This window comes from Cuculus canorus, chromosome 11 (assembly GCF_017976375.1).
Source record: "Cuculus canorus isolate bCucCan1 chromosome 11, bCucCan1.pri, whole genome shotgun sequence".
Taxonomy (NCBI): Eukaryota; Metazoa; Chordata; class Aves; order Cuculiformes; family Cuculidae; genus Cuculus; species Cuculus canorus.
In genome coordinates, this window is record NC_071411.1 from 15,113,178 (window position 1) to 15,134,802 (window position 21,625).

Genomic DNA, 21,625 nt, shown 5'->3' on the forward strand with positions numbered 1-21,625 from the left:
CATACTTCATTCCTGTATTACTTACTTGCCTACCCTTCGCGCCCCAAATTAAGTGAGTTCACAAATTAAGTTCCGTGGATCATCCTCAGGTTTGTGCAGTACAAGACCGTGAAGCAGAGGGTTATAGCCAGTATTCCTTTATACTGTGAAAATACCAAGAATCATGACCTAGCTATTAGGCAAGAAGCTACAGATATTTAATCTAGTCTTCAATAGTACAAGGTGAGGACAAAACGGAAAATAAAGTAGAAGACTTCGCATAGAAAAAAAGGACATTGTACAAGAGGCCTTCTCCTTTAGCAGAAAGGGGCACAGGAAAATGCAAGAAACAACAGAAACGCCGAGAAGAAGCTGCCAGGACTAGTAGTGAGCATGCAAGCAACAACCCCAAGGGATGCGGCATGGGTAGAGACCACAGTACGAGAAAGGTGGGAGCCAGGTAGCAGGACAGGTGAGGTAAGTGACAAGGAAAGAGGCCCAGAAAACAGTGTAGAGAGTGTGACTGAGTATCATCATAGTAAGAATGGGGGAATACTTGTCAGGGTGTATGTGGAGAAAGACAGATGGGACAAGAGATGCATATTTATGGGTCTGAGAAGAACAGCATCAAAAAAGAAAGTAAAAGAAGGAAAAAACCTCACTAAACTATTGAGGAGTTGAGAAAATAAGAGCGGGGCTTTTGGGTTTGTTCTGTTTCAGAAAACTAGAAGTGTTGTGCAACAAAAGCTGAACGACAGCTTCTAGAAGTGAGTTGGTCAGAGTTCACGCTCAGTGCATGGGATCATGCAGCAGAGCACTGGCCGGCCCTGGCCATGAGCAGGCAACACAGGAACTCACTTTTCCAGTAACCTGAAAGATAAGAAGTATACTCTTCTATCTCTTATTGTTTGCCACATCTCTCCAACTGTACAGCGCCAGCAGTGACTACTGAGCTATGCCCACCTGTCAAATAACATGACTACCAGTACCTTAAGGCTGTGATTATCAGTAATCGCAACAGAGACAGCTCTGTCCGCACAGAGGAAAGGGCTGCTTATGTGCTGCAATATTTTGTAATAAACTCATTTTCAAAAGCTCACAGGAGAGTTTTGCTTAGTGGCACTAACATCAGATGAAATAACTACAGGACTTGGCAAGGACAAGGGCTCTGTTCCTGACTGCTCATCTACATCACCTGAGGATAAGCTGCTCCCTTTTCCGTTTCTGTTTTCCCATTTCCAAAGCAGGAATGATGATAAAGGCCTCTTCTACAAGGCTTTTTTTTTTTAACTGGAAAACACAGCCTCTGTTGTCCAGGCACAAACAATGGTCCCTGTTCTAAAGAAAATGGAGAGAGGCCAAATATTTGGATGTATAACCCAAGCTGAGCTGCACCAAAGGGTACACAGTCTGGTAGAAGGTAACATGGCAGGCTCAGAGATGCCCAGCAGCACTTGCAGTAAGGCACTGGAGGGAAGCACAAACATACAAACACACACATCTCTCCCTGACTGCTCTCTCCCTCCCTCTCAGCACCACTCACAACAACTCTCCATGTACATAACAACGTCTCACTGAACAAGCTGGCTGTGCTCAAGCTCCAGATTACAAGGAAAGATAATTACAAATAGTATCTGGGATGCTGGAAGATATGCTTTCTTATTCACATTGTGTTGTATTTGCCTCTGCAGCTCTTCCTTACGTCTCTGCCCAGATGCGAACTGAAACTAGTTAAGTAACAGTACAATTCACCCTTGATGATGCAGAGTTTCTAATGAGGGACTTCCCAAGAAAATAATACTCAGACTTTGAGTAACAATTATTCATACATGTCATAAATAAACACAGCTCCTAATACTTTTAATTAGATGGTTTCCACCACAAAGTTATGTTCCCCTTAAATATTCACACTTTAAAAAGAAACCACACAACATTTCTCCCCGTAATGGAGGAGCTGAAGAGTGGCCGAAGTCAAAATGGACTTACTGGAGACCTCTTTTATTACAGCTGTCTTCTTTCAGTGTTGGCAAAAAATTGATGAAGATCAAAAGCACTCATTTACTCTACATATTTGAATGAAATTAATTGTTTGAGTAGGTTTGTCCATCTGCATTAGAAGTTACAATTACATTTGGAAGTATTAAACAAGCCAGCTGTTGAATGACTTGCTTCTGCAACTCCAACAGATAGTAACCCATACCCAGAGGCCTCCGTTTTGCTATATTCCCTTGAGCATACCGAGTATTTTACCCACTGTGGGTGGGACTGCTCTGTTCCCCTACCTGAAAACAGCTTATTTATCAGTCACAAAACTTAAGCTTTTTTATACATCTTCCTCCTTCCCCCTTATATTATCATATCACAGGTTTTGAGCACATTCACTCATACCTACAACAAGTCTCTACCTACAGCATATCAGCTACTTCATTATTTGTTTGCACTGCCAGAGCACACAGGAACAGTCAACATCAATCAGCATCTTGTACTAACAGCACTACACAAATAGCAAACACAACCACTCCTGTCACAAAGAACTTATTATAGATGATGGATAACATAAGTAACATGGGGGGAGACAAAAGTGTGCCAGGAGACAGCAGTCCTTACAAGAGATGACAGACAAAAGAGGGTTTAATAATGATAATTAAAAAAACCCAAACAATTCCTATCATGGATCTCCTCTTCCCTTTGAAGGAAGGAGAAATACTCAAGAAAGAGGAATACTTCTTCCACATTGAAGTTAATAGCCAACTCATTCTGATGCAAAAAGGCAAAAGGGGCAGAAGCTTTTATTTACTCAAAGCAGTATTGTGTCTCCTTCCTTCCCAAGCACTGCTCTGCTGAACCTTCCTCTTTATTTTTCTATGAACAAAGTGGATTTTATGTAATGCTGCCATAGGAAGTATTGCAGCAAAAAGCTCCTCAAAATCATCTTTACCTACCAATTTACCCCCTGTGCCCACAAGCTGAAGATATAAAGGGGAAGAATAGAAGACAGATGGATGGGGGGAAGAAGACCAAGCTAACAAGACTGCTTCTGTTAAGAGCATCTCAAAGAACAATCCCAAGGACCTGAAAAATGAGGCAGAAAAAGACACACAAGAGAAAATAAAGCAAGGTAAGCAGATTCAGTGAGACACCTGTTGTAAAAGCTTTCTGAGATGACTCACCCAGTTCTCTGTTCCTCTCTCCAGCTTAGCTCCACACTAGATAGGAGGGAAGTGCTACATGTTAAGAAAAAAAAAGGGTGGAGTTGACAGAACATTTCCTGGGCAATCACAGGAGCAATAAGCAGCCTGTTTGTCCACCCTGTGCAAATTACAGGAACATCAACACTGCTCAGACACACACAGCACAGGAGTGCGCTGAAAACTGCCCTCTTAACCCTACACTGCAAGAGGCTGCATATAATCCACTCGCGTGACAGCAAGTACCTAGAGTTGGTGTCATTCACTGGGAACACCGCAGAGGTTCCTGTGTGCCACTGAAGACAGCCTTAAAAACATGCCACCAGTTCACTGCCAGCCTCTCACCTTACAGTGGTGTTCATTAGCAAGACCATTTTAACAGGCTCATGAGGATAACGATCATGAAACAGCGCTCTGCTGGACAAGGTGGATGAGGACATAGCAGAAGCTTTGGAAGAAGCAGAAGATGGGCTGTAACCTAAGACACATCTACAACAGTGACTTCCAAGGTGGGCAGGGGAGAAGGTGAAGGACACACACGTTATTATGGCAGCAAGTTAACTTTACCAGCAGACAAAAACCCCACCAGGATGAAAGAGCAAGTATGGGAAGCAAGGGAAGGAGAGCCTGGTGGAATTGATGGATCCTGAGGGATGGAAGATAGATGTGAAATAAGACAAATTCTCACGGGTAAGGAAACAGTTGACATACTTCATATCAAGCAAGAAAGAACGGGCAAAAGCGAGAGCCTGAGGGCTCCCAGTTCTACTCTATGCTACGTAAAAGACTGAAGAGTCTTCTACAGAGGTAGTCAAAAGTACTCTATAAGAAGGGCCTAAGGCACATAAAAAGCCAAAGAGAAGGACTGAAGACAGAAACAAGGAGATTAATGGGGAACTCACCTTGATATCCGCTCCCAGCCACGTGCTGACAGATGGTTTCTGTTCCCTAGAAGCCCTCCGGACAAAGCTCCCACCAGGCCAGACTGTCTCACTCCTCCCTGCTGCCTCGTTCCACTTGGAACAAGACTCTCAATACCCCATCGCCATCTCTCACATATCCAGCCACTACCTTCATATCCTGTGCTATTAATCTTCCTCATCTTTTCATCCTCATAGCAGAGCTATTACTTATAACACTCCTAATCACAGTTAATTGGTGTACACTACATGGAAGAGATCCATAATCTTCAAAGCATCTCCCAAACAAACTACAGCAGAGGAGATTTCTCCCTCTGCTCAAGGCAGTTGGCAAGAGCACAGCAGCAGGCATTGCAACAAGTGGCCTTTTTGTTTCCCCTCCCTGAGTCACAACCCTATGCATCAAAGATGGATTTCACGCCTACCTGGGATGAATGCGCTTTCCTAAATGTTTATGACATACTACAGAAAAAAAGCAGCAAGGGGAAGGTATGACTCACCAAGTATTTTCTAATCCATAGCTGATCTTCAGAAGTTACTACATCTGTATCGCGTTTCAGAAATAAACATTCAGATTTCGAACACTTATCTCAGACCTGCAGCACACAGCTCTCTATCGTTACCAGCTACCACAGCTGCTGGAAGGACAAAACCACTCGCAGCAGCCTTCTCCAAGAGACAGAAAATATCAAGCTTGCCAAACCAGTCAAAAACAAAAGAAAAGGCATCCTTAAACAACATACTTGTTGATTACAGGCTTTTTTCCTGAAGTCCATTATTATCCCTACTCTCTTCTGCTAGGTGTCAATGGCTGCACAGGCTCAGACTCAAAACCTACAAGAATTTTTTTAACCACCAAAATTCTTCTCAGGTTTCAAGATGGACCATGTCATCTCTTCTCATACTCAAGGTATTTGGCACAAGAAGCAGCAATGCCTGTACCATAACTGAACAGATAAGTCTCAGCTGTATGAATCACTGTTTTAACTTAAGCAGAAGAATATGGAAAATCCCAAGCTTTCCTCTGCCTCCCAATATTCTTAATCCCTGTTTCAAAGGCTAAGTCCTACAGAACTTCAGTGATCAGCTTTGCTCCTGGGTACAGACAAATGAAAGTTGGCTCCAGGCTCCTTGGCACAGCTGGATTCCCTTCTTCCAGTACCAGCTTGTAACATGACTGAGGAGACTAACATGGGCTAGAGGTGGATTTGCATGTTGGCATTCCTATGGAGAGGAAAGGAGCTGTAACACTTAGACTTGGAGTGATACCTCCAAGTTTTGGGAATCTTGTAAACACTCCAGCACTGATTTTTTTTCCGCCCTCTTGTTTAAGAAATGTTTGCACTACAAACGCTGTTGCAGCCTGTAAATGCTGACTAAGAGAAATGTCACCTTTGGAAAAAGGTTTTGCTAGTTTTCACTCTTTATTTTCTCCAGGCCATATTTTTTATTGCATGTGGGCACTTAACTTGTTTGATAACAAAAGGAATTCAGCACTCAACAACCTTAAAAACTGCGTTTCTTTTCAGTATGTTGTTCCTATTGTATTTCTTTTATGTTCACCTTCAATGACTACTAATATGCCAAGCCCAGGTCTTTGTTTTTTTTAAATGAAGCAAATCTCCTGACAGCATTGGCAACAGAAGCATTGCTTGAACAGAGAGAAACCAACAGTTACTCTTAAACAGTCTATAGTAATGAACAAAACAATGCCCATTAACTATGGGGAATAACCACAGTTTCACACCCTAGAAAAGTTCTGCTGCTTAGGAAGTGAGGAACTTATTAAGTAGAATTTTGTGTGCTAACTGGAGATTGAGTTCTGTTGGCGGAACTCATGAGAGCACTTTGTTTCTTTTAGCGGGAAAAACTCAGTTAATTAAGTTTTCATTGAAACAACTGAACTCTTGATGTGACTTCAGGTGCTCTTGTGGCCTTGATGTCATTAAAAAAGAGGCTGCATCTTGTGCTAGGATACATCTTCCTCCCCATTAGGTAAATTCTGTACTGGGCAACAGCTGCAAAAGAGCTGAATGACTAACAAATACGAATCCAACAACTGAAAATAAGCAGATTGATCTGTTATTCCCATTCTTGCCAGCAAGTGTTGCTGTTTACCAAAGGAACATAAGAGTAAAAAAAAAAAAAAAAAAAAGAAAAAAGGAATAAAAGGATACTGCTACATCTTATTCTGTTTGTATTCAAATTTTTCCATGCAGAATTCTGATTCATTGGCTGAAACTCTTGATGGCTTCAGAACAGCATGCTTTCGATAGCTGGTAAAAGGAGAAAGCTTGCAGGCTATTTTCTGCAAAAAACCTGAACGTGCATATGATCTTCTGCAGGGTTGATAAGCACATTGCAAATGCCAAAGGAGAAAATTTGTGTGGGGAGATAACTGCAGAAACTATTCTTAGCAACAGAGTTCTGCATCTGTTAAACTAACTCTGCTGGCACTACACTGAAAATTTATATTCACGAACACGTGCTTCAAATGTTGTTAAAAAGATACTATTTTAAATTCCATTTTATGTAACTTGAAACATCTCTAAGAGCTCATGGAGGTATTTTCATTGTGTACCGAGAAGGATCAGGGCCTGGAGCACCGGTCCCCTGCACAGAGCTCATGAGCAATAGCTGGTGATGTGTGAGCATCAGAAGCCTCCAGGTTAAAAGTACAGCAAAAGGCAAAGCAAAACCCTATCTCCCACAGAACCAAGTTACACAAAATCACAGGCCTAAATGTGGCTAAAACCCATGGTTTTACAACTCGGGGGTTTCTGCACAAACTGATCTTTAGCAGAACACTAAAGCAAATCCTTAATGTTTGGGATAGTTCTGATCCCCTTCTGCAGGCAAACCAAGACTCGCAGGCAAGCAGTAAACCCCTTATGAGACCTGCAGATCCAAGTCATACAGAGCAAGCCACATGTGTGGCAGTGGACGTGATATGAAACTTGGTCTGAAATCACAAACTCGCACCCAGTTTCCCATTTTAATAGATTATTTTACCAATCAAGCTTCAATACTTTTAAGTGTCTTATTCAATCTGAAAAATAACTTTTGGAAAGTGAAAAATACATTACAGCGGGGTTTTTTTTTGTATAATTAGTGATCTGTTTTGTTGGGGTTTTTTTAAGTCTTCCCATAACATTTTATTTTTGGATACTAGGAGAAGCTGGGCAGCAGCATGCTCGCTCTCTCCCGATACGCCTTCAGAGCCTCTTAAGTTAGAAGCAGAAATCATGGCAAAGTACTCTTTCTCATGTAACTTCTTTATGGTTATGCCTCTAGGTACCAAACAGAACCGGACCCTTGGAAGCACCTATAAATAACTGCTACAAAAACAGTGCTGTCAAATGGAATAAGATCATCCACCACTAAATACATAGATGAAACCTCATCAAATGGCTGAGAGTGGTCTCTGTTTGACATCATCTGAAGACTACGATGACACCGTACTGCAACACTCAGTTTATAAGTAGCCATATGAAAGAGAAAAAAAAAAAAAAGGCTATTATCCCACCTGGGAATAACTGGAACCTACTTCTAGAGCAGCTGCAGAGAGGTCAAAGCCTGAAAGGATTTCAGACACAGGAGGAAAGAACGAAAGAAAGAAATAAAGAAAAAGCTTGCAAGTTGCAGGGACTTGAGCAAAACAGTTCTCTGGTCGGTTAAACAGCCAAAACCAGTATTAGCCTCTACCACTCACACCGGACTTACTCAAAATGCCTTCCTCCTGGCTCCCAGGGGCCATATCTGGTACTCGTTTTGAAAGCCAGACCTCCTCTTTAATCACCTTTTATTAAAAAGCTCTTTATAAAAGCTGATGGAACAGACAGGGCTCTATGGTAGTTGCAAAGAAAGTATTTTTTCCTGCTAACCCATCCTCATGGCAACAGCCAGAAATACCCTTCAGTAACCTGTATGTGTCAACAAGCTCCATTACAGCCCAAGATGTTTGGTACAGCAGTTATTTCACAAGCCTCTGGTGGGACTGTAAATTCTGGCAGTGTCAAATACATTTCCTTTTATTACAAAACCCATTTTGAAGCCATCAGAAAGATTTCTCATTTGTAAACTAGCCCTTCTATATTTAGAATATTACTTGAATTACACATTTATTTTTCTTCCTGACACGGCAGAAATGGAGAAAAGAAAAAGGCAGGAGTGCTAGCACAGGCAAGGAGGCAACTTTTCAAATACTGGAAAAAGGTTTAAAATTATTGGAGAACAGGACTGTTCCTTTAGATTTGAAGAAAGAGCCCGATATACGATTTCCAGTTAAAACATCATCCTTGACTTCACCCCTCCATGAAATGGAAACTTCCTCTGGCCAGGCGCAATTGTAATGACTTGTGTCTGCTTCAGCAAGCAAAGGGTCAGTGTGCTGCAGGGAGTGGGGTGAAACACTAAAGGTCTATTAAGTACCCGTAGGAGAGACAGCCAGTCACTTTATAACTCCCCATTTCTTCTCTGCTGAAAGCAACAATAAACCCTACTAGCCCCTCAGGAAAACAGAAGGGAGAAGATCTCCCTCACAAGACCTCTGCTCCCCCAAAGATGGACAGCGTATCAACAGCACAGCACTAACACGCTAACATTAGCCATTATAACACGTACACTGAAGTACATCATGAGGTGGAACTGGTGAGTCAAAATATGACAAAGAGTTGATGGAAGTACAGATTTCATTTAATGTAACTGAACTATTACATTAGGAGAACAAGCAAGCCTCCGGTACATGCAAAGATGAACATTACTTGCATGAGACACCTTTAAATAAACACTAAATCAAACTAATAAACACAACTGACAGGGTAATGACTAATACTCCATTTAAAGCAAACCACTATATAGCTCTTGCTTATGGAGAGATTTTGACTCCTTTAACTTCTCCCAACTCTAATGACTTTTTTTTTTTCCTCCCCCCACTAATTCTGGGTTAACTGGCTCATTTATCTATTCAGAGTAAATGATATCCAAGATTTTGATTTCTTGACTAAAATCTACTCTGCAGCTAGAGCTAATAGCAAGGCCTACCCAAACAGATTGGTATAAATAAACTGGGGGAGGGTTGCACACATTAGTTCCCAGATCTTTGGATATACTGCTTTTTGGGGGGAGGGCACTGTTCCAATAGTTTCTTAAAATTATGGCAGCAGAACAGAGTGTGAAGCTGGGTGGCATGTAGCTGCCAACACATCAAGCACTTGCCATGATTCATTAGTCCAGACTTCGATGAGTTGCTCCTGGGTTTGAAATAACTAAAGGAAGAAAGACCTAGATATCCAACCTGCCAGTGCACGCCTGACTGGGACCCAAACTCCAGGTACAAACCTACACTGTTGCATTGCGTACATTTACTGTTCTTTTAACACTGGTAAATCTTTTCAAATGATAGAAAGGTGGTCTGCACACTGAGGTTATATACATTAACTGGTAGGGGACAACGAACCAAGAGAACAGCCACTGCCGAGGTGCCACTTCAATGTCTCGTCATTTGCATTCAACCATAATCAAACTTCCCTCTGTGTTCTTCTCCAAATGAAAACATGACCACAATTTTGTACTTTTTTGAACTCTAATCCCTGTCTGTTTTTCCTGTTAAAACTTTTTCCAGGCCTTCATCCTCCCTTTCCCCAGAGAAAGGGCCTTTGAAAAGTTTTTATCAGATACAATGTCTAATTCAGCCTGCTATAGCTATTTCCAGATGGCCTTCAAGAGGACAAATTTATTCACTTGCCATGAATTTTCCAATAGGGAAGACATAAATGAAAGCAAAACAGGATCCCTAAAGCAAGAAGAACCTCAGTAGTACCTCAGGAATTATGACACTTCATTTCTTCTAATAAAATCACACAGAACTGGATCCAACTCACACAGATACCAAACACTCCCAATGACTTCACTGCTGTCTCTAACCCAAACAGCTTTTTCATGGGAAGAGGGCCACCGCACGAGCAGGTATTCAGACTATTGGCACATCTTCCTGGAATCTCTTCCCTGAAAATCCAGCCATTAACATATGGAAGAATTGGAGCAAGCACTTCTATTTTTATCACACACCATCTTTTCCGAGTTATCATTTTCCCTTCATTACAAAGTATTTGGCAAAACAGATAAAACAATCACAAATTCGGTTGAGGAATTACAGAACAGACCTTAGCCTTTTCATCAACGTGACAGTACATTTTCTCTACAGAACTCTCGTTCAAGTTGTGTTTTGCACCATCAAAATAACTCACGTGATTACACTTGAGCCTTTTCTCTTCTTTGGAAAAGGAGCTCTGGCATAACAATATCAGGCAGTATCTATATGATGATCATCTGGAAAGTCAGGATACAGACAGTGAGGTTCTGTCTAAGACCATCAGTAGCAGTATCAGTAACGTCAGTATTGTTCTGTTTCGGTTACAACTGGTTTTGTCAGTTCTGCACAGATGCCATTTCCTCAGTTTGTCACATCTTAACTGAGACCCCACACCTGCCCGAGGCTCTGCTGCCACAAGTCTCTGTGCCACAGTGAACTGCCACCGAGATCGAAGCCAAGGCTCAGATGCAGAACCACAGGTCCTGACGCTTGAGAAGAAAAACCTGGAAGCGCGTAACCAACAATGCCACATTCCTCCAACAATGTTGGCTCAGTGCTTTCTCCCACTCGCAAAGGAGAATCCTCAGAGGTACCTCCATGGGTACCTACCATACCATCCTCCCTCAAGGCTGCCTCAAGAGCTCTTTCCTGGGCAAGATGTCGACCAGGGTTTTGACAACAGCAAGGCAGCGGGCGTGCTGGGGCTCCTTCCCCTCGTGCTGCCAAGCTCTGCCTCATTGTTTCCCCCTATAACCATCTGCTTCTGGTGCCTTATTCTCAGACTGCAGATCTGCTGTGAAGCAGCCCACTGCCTGTCTTCACGCTCACACATCACCTACCCGCAGCACGGGATGCTATGTCCTGAGCAAGGATCCTAAGTGTTACAGTAGAATAAGTCATAACACGAAGAACAAAAGCTGTTTACAACAGGCTTTGTTGTTAGAAGTTCCCAGATATACTGCTGGCAAAATAACATCACATTTCATCATAATTTCCCTGACGTGTGCCAACTACAGAAGAGCCCTTTTCAACCACTGCAGATCCAAAGTACCCTGTATCGAAGTCCTAGGTCTACATACAAAGCTGCTGAAAAGAAACAAGGTTTATGTTCTGATTAATAGTTCAGGATGAAAATACGGGCTCTGACATAATGTAATAGCTATTTCGGCACAACTTTTGAGGACCATGAGTAAGCAGCCTCTCCTAATTGATGTGCAGATCCTGGAGTGGGTAGTAACTGCATAATAGCTTCACGTTGTCTTCTGAAAGTTAATACAGATACGAACCCTCTCAAACTAGTCTATGGTAACCAGCAGTCTTCTTTCCTGGAAGAATTCGATCCTGCTTCATCCATTATCTAAATTTTCAGTCTTCCATGGAAAATGGATTAACACACGACGACTTGGAAGATAAAACTGCAGTCAACACAAGTGATTCCAGGTCTCATTGGTGGCAGGACTCAAGCAGCCAATCAAAATACCTTGGCTTAACAAGTTACCATTCAGCAGCTGAGCAGCGAGTGCAGCCACGTGTGCTGTTAGATCACAGCCAACGTGTACTAAAACAGCTTAGCTTAGTCTATGGTCAAAGAGGTTAGTGTTAACCTGCATTACGTCATATTTGCTATGAACCAGGACTTTGCACACAGATAACTACTGCAGTACAGCTGACATCAGTCAATTATTACACAGAACTAACTAAACTATGCTTGAGCCCCAAGATGATTACCTCAGTGAGCCAGTATATCTGGGATGTGGTTCCTATGGAGTAAGCATAAAGCTCAAGAAGAGCCTTGGCAGGTTACCAGACCACTGGCTTTACCATTCATTCATTTAGAAGACTCAGTATGTCAAGAATCAGACACATAAAATTAAACCAGACTCACTGATAAAGATGTCACTGACTGTAAGCATGATATTTGTCACACTTCCTACTGGAATGCTGTTTATGACAGCAAAATTCAGCTGCATACAGAAATCCAACCACAGGCCAGCAACCATACCACTCGCACGTTGCTTTCACCACGTTTTTATAATATAAGCAGTATGATTTTCTTTTTTTTTTAGTTCAACTAACCCAACAACCGAACGTAACTGCAAGCTGCCAAAGGCGGCGGAGTCCTGCCTTCCCACAGTCTGGTCCTCAGCCCTTCCCTTTGTTGAGCCATAGCACAAGTCAGTTCTGTAAGCAGATGGAAAACTTTTTTGAGCATGTGTGGTCCTTTCTCATTGAATCAGTGAGATAAACGAACTCTCCCTAGAGCCGTTTAGCAGCCAGCTCTTGCCCAGGGTGCAGGACTAGGTCTCAAGGCACACATGGGCACAGCCGTACCTTCCAGCAGCAGCTTGCAGCCAGAAGAGTTCGCGTGCAGCACAAAACACCACACCTCGCACAGTGCAGAGTCCTGCACCAACTGAACTTTTACCCCACATTACTGCCTTGGAAATAAACTAGTTAAGTAACTGATAAGAGGCTACTCCCCCCCCCCCCCACCTTAAATCACTCAAATGATAGAAAAGACAAAGCCTCTGATTCCACATATCTAAGCTCCAGAGGAGATGGCTGGGCGAAGGCAGAGCCTCCTGTACCTTCAAGTTACTGCAATCCACTGGAGCAGACAAAGAACTGGTAGAAGTGTGCTTTAATATGAGAATGGACATCACAAGGCAAATGTGTGACAGACAGTACTGCTCTGCAAATGCCTTTGCGTTAATGTTCCAAATTGATGGTACTACATAGTCCCCTATACCCAGACCAAAAAAAGATGTGCAATCAACGTTTTGTGCACATGATGCTCAGTAGAATAAGGAGAATGCTGCCCCTTACCCCTACAGTCACCCAAAACCTCTGGGCAGTAGAAATTGGTGTAGTTTTCTGGGCTGTTTAAAAGGTCTACACCTTAAATACAGAGGCAAATCAGACTATGTGAATGGATGTCACAGCAGCAGTCCAGTCCTGAAAAGCAGGGGACTTACCAGTTGCACATCCTCCACGTACGAATGCAATAAGCCTGATAATTCCTAGGGAGAATTAAACCTGTTTGCCCTTGCACAGCAGCCCTGCTCCTGTGAGAGGAGCAGCAGCACACAGCTGTACTCGAACGCTGAGAGCAGCTAAACAGTCCTCTTGAAGGAAAGAGGGAGACCACTTTTCTTTGTGACAGTGGTGCCTGTGGTAGGACATAAAATATGGGCACAGAAGTATGAAGAACACTATCCGATAAATGACAAAGGCCAGACCAATTTTTGTAAAGCAACTCTACCGCCTGCAGGTGTAGTTCTCCCATGTACCATGCTTCTGCCTCTCTCCAACAATAAACTTGGCAAAATATGTTGAAGTCTGGATTCAGTCTTCAGTTACAACAGCAAAGGAGATCTCAACTACTACTCCATATCACTCAGTTGAACCAGTGGTCACTTCGTCTTCAGATGCTTTTGCCCCAGCCTCTGCAAATGCCTCGCACCTTCTGGCAGGTGAATTGTCACAGCCAGGCCATGCCCAGCTTTCAGAAAAAGCTGTACGATAAAGCCAAGCACAATAACAAGTCAGTGAGCTACAACAGAATCCCAACTCCATTACTAATTGCCAACTAAATTCAGAACGTTCCTTAACCATGCAAATGCAGAGGGAAGGCAGTGCCTTCAATGCTTTTCATTAAGAACTCTGCATCTAGCACGGCTCCCTGTAAACTGTATATAATCCAATTTCTGCACTACCCTGTTTCAGTTTCTCATTACTGAGTATCTTTCATGTTTTAATTCACATGACATTAGATTTGCTGCATTAAATGAGCACCTTCTGAACTCCAGAATAAAATGGAGGTTAATTACTACACCAGATTTTTAAGTGAGAGTAAAACTATATTAATGCCTAAAGCAATGCTAAACTTGACAACTTAATTGAGGTTAAGCATTGCAAAGTTAAATTGCCCCAACAGTTTTATTCAAGTAGCAGCTCACACAGTGAGACCTCCCAGGATCCCAGGTTTTACCCACATGACAGAGGCCAGAACTCCTCTGGCTCCCAAATATTGCATTTGTAGCAAGATACTCAAGTGGCATTTTGAGATGGCTTTGTAAGCAAATAACCAGATCTTTCCCCCACTGCTTCTCCTTATTTCCATTTGAGGCTTAGAATAAACAAAGGGAGACCAACAAAAGTGATAGGGTAAAACATTCTCCGAACTGCAAGTACAGGTAGAGACAAAAACTACCATCAACATCTGCCAAAATCCAGTATTCACATGGCACGTATTTTGTCTCTGAGGCACCTAAGAGCTAAGCCTTACAGCACTGACGGAGTGCAGATATTGCTGTGCTGATGTCCAAAGTTACTCTTATTCACACGAGAAAAGTCTGAAAGGAATGCATAAATGCAGACATCATCCTCACCCATAAGCTTAAAGTAAGAAAGACCACTGACACTACTGGTTTTCAGGCTTGCTTGAAGCTTCCAGATGGCAACAACAAAATAAGCCTCCTCCTCAAAAACTGCTACTCTGGGAAAACACCCTTAACTTTCTGCTTATTTCTCAATACTTATTGGAAATGTAAAAGCAACAAACTCTGGATCAACAAACGTGACTTATTTCTATACTTGATGTTTTGTATTGCCAGTCAACTCCAGTTACCCAAACGTGTCAGAGCTTGACAGGACAAAGAAATGAATAGAGCCTCAGAAAACACAAACTGGAAACAGTATAGTTCGAATACACGCATTTCTATCTATCTCTGATACGAAGTGAATTAAGTAAGACTGCTACGGTATGGCATAGCACTGGACTCTTACTTGCTACTGGCAACGTCATTAACGATCTGCATTTGACTGCTACACTTTATTTTACCCTGGAAGGCACCTCTGAAGTAAACTCTTCCAGTAATTCCAGTAAACCTTTTTTTATGCTAAAGAACATATTCTGCAAGATCTCCAGTTTGTTAGTCCTTGTAACGGCCAAAAGCAAACCACAGAAGACTGTAGTCCTAGGTAACTGCATGACGCAGGACAGCCAAGGCAAGAGGTGACTTCACTCCTGACTGAAGCTTAGATATTCAATTCCGTGTGATAGTTATTCTCTACAGTTTGGCAGAAGTGTATTGCACACTGTCCCAACAAACAGAAACAGTTGCAGGTTACAGAAAGGCACTTTGTGCACAGTACACTGAGGAACTGATTCTAGAATCATCCCAGAACACAAAGTGGCCAAAGTTCATGTTTACTATCTTAGAAGTAATTTTGACTTTAGTGCATGAATTCATAGCAGACAAGTTAGTACTGGTGCATCAAAGAACTGCAATATTTTAGTCAACACCCTCGTAGAATTGTTATACGTGTTACACCATCCAGATAACATCGCAAACAGCGAGCATCTGTCAAACGCTCTACACGAACACCACCAAGGTACAGTTTTGCAGCTCTGGAAGCAACCTCTGCACTGAAGCAGAAATGCTTATTAAATGTAATGTAGGGTGCTTTGCATGTGTCCACAGTGGGAAAGGACAGAGCAAAAATATCTAGTTTGTGTCAAACCAGATTAGATCAAGACAAGGAAGAAAACCTGGCAACCTTTGAGCCAAGACTGAAAAGGACACAGAAGTTTTGCCGGCCGGGGCTTTTAACTATGCCTGTACAATCAATTTGCTTTTAGGACAAACTGAAACAGTATAGATAATGCAGCAACTACCCTCATCTTGCTTAGAAAAGCAATGCTTAAGAAGCACAACCAGGAGAGGTGGCGCGCAGCCTCCTGCATACTTTGCCTTGGGCATACAGTGATACCCAACTCAAACACACTGGTTTTGAATTATGTCCAACACACAAAAAAAAGAAACCACTAAACAGAAAAACACCCTTATTCACCATGAGGGTCACCAAGACTGGTACAGGTCAGCCAGAGAAATTGTGGAGTCTGTCTTTATAGATACTCAAATCCAATGAGACATGGCTCTGAGCAACCTACTCAACATGACGAGCAGCAAAACTGGATTAGATGATCTCCAGAGGTGTCACCTCAATGACTTTGTGGTTCTTCACAGCCACAGGGAAAACCATAAGACTGTTGAAAATAACTATCCCAAATCTTCAGAACCTGTCCACATGACACCTGATATTAGACTAACAACGCTGTGGTTGGCTTTGAAAAGAACCTAGTTTGGATTCAGAAAGCTGCAGACACATCAGCTCCTTCTTCAGGAGGCACACACGAGTGCTCAAGGAACAACTGTTCTTCATGATCTAAGCAAGTCCAAACCTAAATACCTCTCAAACATCCAAAACATTCCAACATTGAGAACTTTACCACCTTCCCTCACCTCACAAAAAAAAAAAACAAAACAAAAAAGAAAAAAACCCATACCCACCAAAAAAATCCTCATCTCAACAGAAAAATAAAACACACCACTCAAAAAAATTAGGCCCATAAGCCAACACTATCGTCAGGACATCAGAAACCAAATGGGCAGTGAAGCCTTGCAGGGAGAGCAGGAGAGGAGAAAGAAAAACGAGTGACGGTGCTCTTCCTCTGTTAATACCGAACTTCAGTTAATTCTGCCTCTCACGTTTAAAAATAACACGCATTTATCCTCTTATAGTCAGATTTTTCACTTTTCTAAGTAGTATTTCAAAAAAAGTGGAATATACTAAAAATTACAGTACCAGGCTCAAAGGTACATCAGATTTAACAGCCTGTGATATGCTGAGCTCTTTGCCCAGTACAGCACTGTGTTCAAACCATGAGCTAAAACTTAAGCACAGAGTCTTGGGTTCATGTGCTGAAGATTCGCTGGATCAGGGCAGAGCACTCCTGTCTCTGTTACAGCACCGAGGCTGCAGCAGAATTAAACCCACGAGTATAAAACCAACCGAACTATTTTGGATTCCGAAACAATGATAAATGGAAGCGTTTTGCTGTACGGAGGTTTGATCAATGGAAGTCTTTAAAAAAACTTAACTTTAGCTGGCATTTGAGTCTGATCTCTCCCAAAGCCACCTCAGCATGAATGCTGGATGCTTTCTCTAGCTGGCAGCTCCCACTATGCCAAGGATTCGAAGCGCATTGAGGGGGCACAAAAAAGCCTATGGCAAGTACTTGCTCGGTGAGACTGCTTTTGGGAGAGACTTTATGTAATTTCAATATTTCAATTACTTCTGCAACTTCAAACAAGCCCAAGTCGTTTATAAAATTCCAGGTCATAAACCAGTATGTTGTTACCTCCCTGAATTTTAACTCGAATTCTCATCTTCATCTAACAAGATGCCAGGAAACAGAAAAGAGCCTGTTACCAAAAACTTCAATAAAAATCAGTTAAATTATCCAGATGGTTTTCATTCCACAGAAAATACTAAACCCAGCAGTTTGCAGAGCAGAGCATTTTCTAAATACACAAAATAAAGAGAAAACAATACACAAGTGGAAAGTGCAAATGCTGAGCCTGTTATATTTTTGTTCCAGCAGAAATGCAACACAACCAATACAACCTCGCAGTTCTGGAGCACCGTCCTTTCTGCTGCCAGGGGTGCTCTGCAACTCTAAGTGCCACCAAACAAAGTGCACACAGTTCCTAGTTCTACCACTTAGTTCTTGCCATGCTACACATAGAATGGAGGAGCTGCTTTTCTATCACATAGCCCCCGAAGCCCAGCATTCCGTATAGCGCTACAAGAAGCCAAACACCTACTGAACAACCTGTGCACTGCCGGTGACTCTGCAAGCAGCTGAATTTAGCATTTCCGGCCTGCTTCTGCAGCTCTTAAACACCAGGAAAACTGTCTTAGAGTAAATAGCGATTATAGAATTGGAATTTCATGAGCTATGAAAGTCTTTGCCATAAAAAAATAAACCCACTGCAATGAGACAAGGACAGATACTGCTATTTTCTGCATTATGACACTTAATAAACTTCACTGCAAAGGTATTAAATTACAGATGAGAAACACATATCACATAATTGTATGACAACACCAGAATTCATTCAAATCCACCCAGGGTAGAATTAGAAAACTGATCAGAAACATCAGCAAGAGATGAGCCATGGAAAAGTATGTCTGCAGTTACAGATGGATATTCATCCCATTTACACAGCATCTCACTAAAACGTTTCATAGCAACGGGGCAGGAGTTATCAGATAGCAGAGGGATGAGACTGCTAACATTACAAACCAGTACCGTCCTCCAGCTCATAGCACGTCTCAAAAACGAGATGAGAAAACAGGCTAGCGAGCAAACCTAATACTTAAAGAGGAGTTGTAAGAAATCACCAAAGCATTTCTTCTCTAAACTTATCAAAATATTTTTTTCCCTGCAGTACTGCTGATTTTCCGCCTCAGCAAGTCAGAACAGCACAGACAAGAACATCATTGCAATGTGCTAAACATCACACCATATTGGTGGCACATTGATGCTCTCATAATCCTTTGGGAGAGCAGGATCCGTCATCTTCTGTGTTCCTCGGTCTCTGTGGCTACCTTAAACAGCTGCAATGCCCAGGTTGCCCAGCAGAAGCTCTGGGTACAAAAACGGTGGGATTCCCAGTTGAGACTGCAACCACCATCGGAGGTGCTCCAGATCTCAGCTCGCTGAGCTGGCACGCAGCGCGACGCTCAGCACAGCAGAATGGCATTTGGGAACATGAACTCATTGGACCTGTTCCTCCAGGGGTCTATTTATAGTCTCAAGTGGTGCTGCAAGGCAAAAGGCCAAACAGTCAACAGTTTCGAAGAGTAAGTCCCTAAAGATCCCACCTGTGACCCAAGAACACACACACACACCCCAGACCGGTGCAAGAGACCACTGCAAACACTGCAGACCCAGAGGAGGGAAACTCCATGCTATGGAGCTGTGGTACCCCAGCACAGCTCTTAAAATCAACTTCATTAGAAAGGCTAAGTGAAGGATAAGTAACAACCTCCTTCAAAAACAGACTCCTTTGGAAAGACAGTAATTACTGCCTACTCAGATGGATCTCTCCCAGAAAGCAGGAGGCTGCTATAAACCCAGGGTGCCCAATGCCTTTGGGAAATACCAAAAATACCAACAAAGACCCTCCCCATCTCTGCCAACACGCAGCAGCCACTTCACCACTTTCAGCCAGCCCTGTTTTCTTTGCAGGGACAGCTCCAGCACCTCCGAGATCCTCCTAACAGAGAGATCTATTTCATGCTTTTCTACATTACTCAACACACTTGAAAAACAGAAAATCCTTGCCGGCCCACAGCATCTTCAGCACGAGTAGCTCCTACAGTATCAAAAGCTCTAATAGCTGGGAACCAATTTATCACTTGCAGAATAGTTTTGCAATTCCATTGAAGCTGTAAATTGTGCAACAAGCTAAATCAAAAAAACAAGTCTGTGATAGAAACATCACCTTATTTCATTTCCTGCCCTGCCTGCTTTTCTCATTTGAAATAACCCACTTTTACAATGATTCAAGCTCAGATTGCTGCACCACGAACAATTTGACATTCCTAAAAAAAATTAAGCATTCTCAAGAATTGTTGTATACTTGTCTTCACTGTTAATATCCACCTTTGCCTGACAACTTCCTCACCAATACATACCACTCTGAGAAGCCTTTGGCCATCAGAGAGTCCATATCACCCTTCAACTTCTTTGTCCTCCTGCAGCAATTCAGGAACCTCTGCTTCCTAAAACCCTAAAGACATTCTCCCTTCATCGAGCTACCTATGCCCAGACTATCACCACTCATACTTCAAGCAGGTTCCCATATTTCACGCTGTGACCCACCCCAATTACAGAGATTTGGAAAACTGCCTTTTAGAAACAGATGGAGCTGAAAATGATCTAATTTCTGAGCACATCTTCCTTGCTTCCTGGTAGAGCTGTTCCACTTTGTACAAATCACTATTTTCTGGAGCCAAGTGAGAACCATCCAGGGCGAATGCTCGCTCCTTCACGTTACCCCAAGCCACTCCTCCCTCCCCGTACCAGTCCAATGAATATTCCACAAGGCAAAACCAGACTAGCGTCGACAAAAGAGACACTTCAAAAAGCCTCTGGTTTATTGGCTTGGGCACTCCAAAGCGTAACAGAGATGTTCAATCCCACATTTGAAGTCACAGACAGGACAGTGTCTCAAAACTTCCGTATCCCAAGTGAATAAAGTTGAGGTAGAGGTGTGTCATACTGTCCCTGTAAGAACAGGGATCTGTTCTTTGGCACATCACTCCAAGAAAGGTTTAGCGACAGCTCACCTAGACAAGACAACCAAATCTTCAAGGGACAGCATTCAACACCAGGCTTTTCTTACACCCCTCACTGGCTGACTCGGGCAATTCCCCACTCCGCATGCTGGTTGTCAGGACCTTCTTTGAAGCTACCTTTTCCCGGTGTGTTCTGTAAGGAACCTACATACCTACCTCATTTTTTTTTCCCCAATTCCACTAGGCAGCAGAACATACAAATGAGATGATGCAAAGCTAAACCAAAGTTCCCCTTATGAATATAGCCCTAGGTGCCCAGCAGGATGTGACAGGTGGACAGGCAGGCAAGCCGAGGAGGAGGATGAGGTCATGAAATAGGCACTTGCATAGCATACTACTAATTTTAAATTCCAAACTCATTATGCACAAGCCTAACAAACAAAGGAGCAGTTTAAGAGATTTACAATGTGCCTTCTCCAAGGGTGGAATAATTATTTATCAGATAGCAGCCTTCGTGTTACAACAGCAATAAATAAATAAATGATGCCAGCAACTCTTCTGAACTTTGCCACTAGACAGACCGATATCGGGATGTGCATTTAGCATTGCTGAGCTTGGGTGGAATTATAAATATTTGGCAATTGTATATATTTTGAAATAAAACTTAACTAGATTGAGCAGAAACCCAACCACAGTAGTTAATGGCATCCCAGCAGACCCACTGCAAGAGCCTCACCCCGCCCCAAAACTCCTTCCAGCTTCCAACAAGCAGCCCAAAGAATGGGGTTTTTCCCTTCGCTTTTCTGAAAGATAATCCCCTCCTACCTATGTACACTCAATATGTAATCTCAACATCATTCTGATTTCATTCTCTCAGGTTCCAACTGTTATTTATTCAGGCTGAACTCCACAAACATTATAAAAACGGTTTGGTTTGCTCCCTCCACCTCTACATTCTTAAGCTTGGCTTTACAGCTTCATGTTACTATGCAGGGATACACCCAGAAAAAGCATTTCCCAAGTCAGCCATATTTCATATAAACTCTCTCCTCTATTTAGGTAAAACACAAAGAATAGTAAATATGCACAGAACATGCTCAGACAGGCTCTCCCACTCAGATACCTCAACAATCCTTTTCCATCTCCACAGTACTACTCCAGCTTCTCAGATTGAACCTCCAGGACCACAAGCCCCTCCTTGCCCCTATTCCTCATCTCTTGTTATCTGATCGCTCCCAAAGTCTGCTCCCATCATCTCACCCTGAAACAGTTCCCAGTCAATTTAGCTC

General features: G+C 42.5%; 1 protein-coding gene across 3 annotated transcripts in view; it reads right to left on the reverse strand.

Moving 5' to 3' along the window:
* The window catches only part of MITF (melanocyte inducing transcription factor), a 106,886-nt gene that overhangs the window by 75,974 nt on the left and 9,287 nt on the right, over positions 1 to 21,625 (reverse strand). The gene's annotated exons all lie outside the window — the stretch shown is intronic.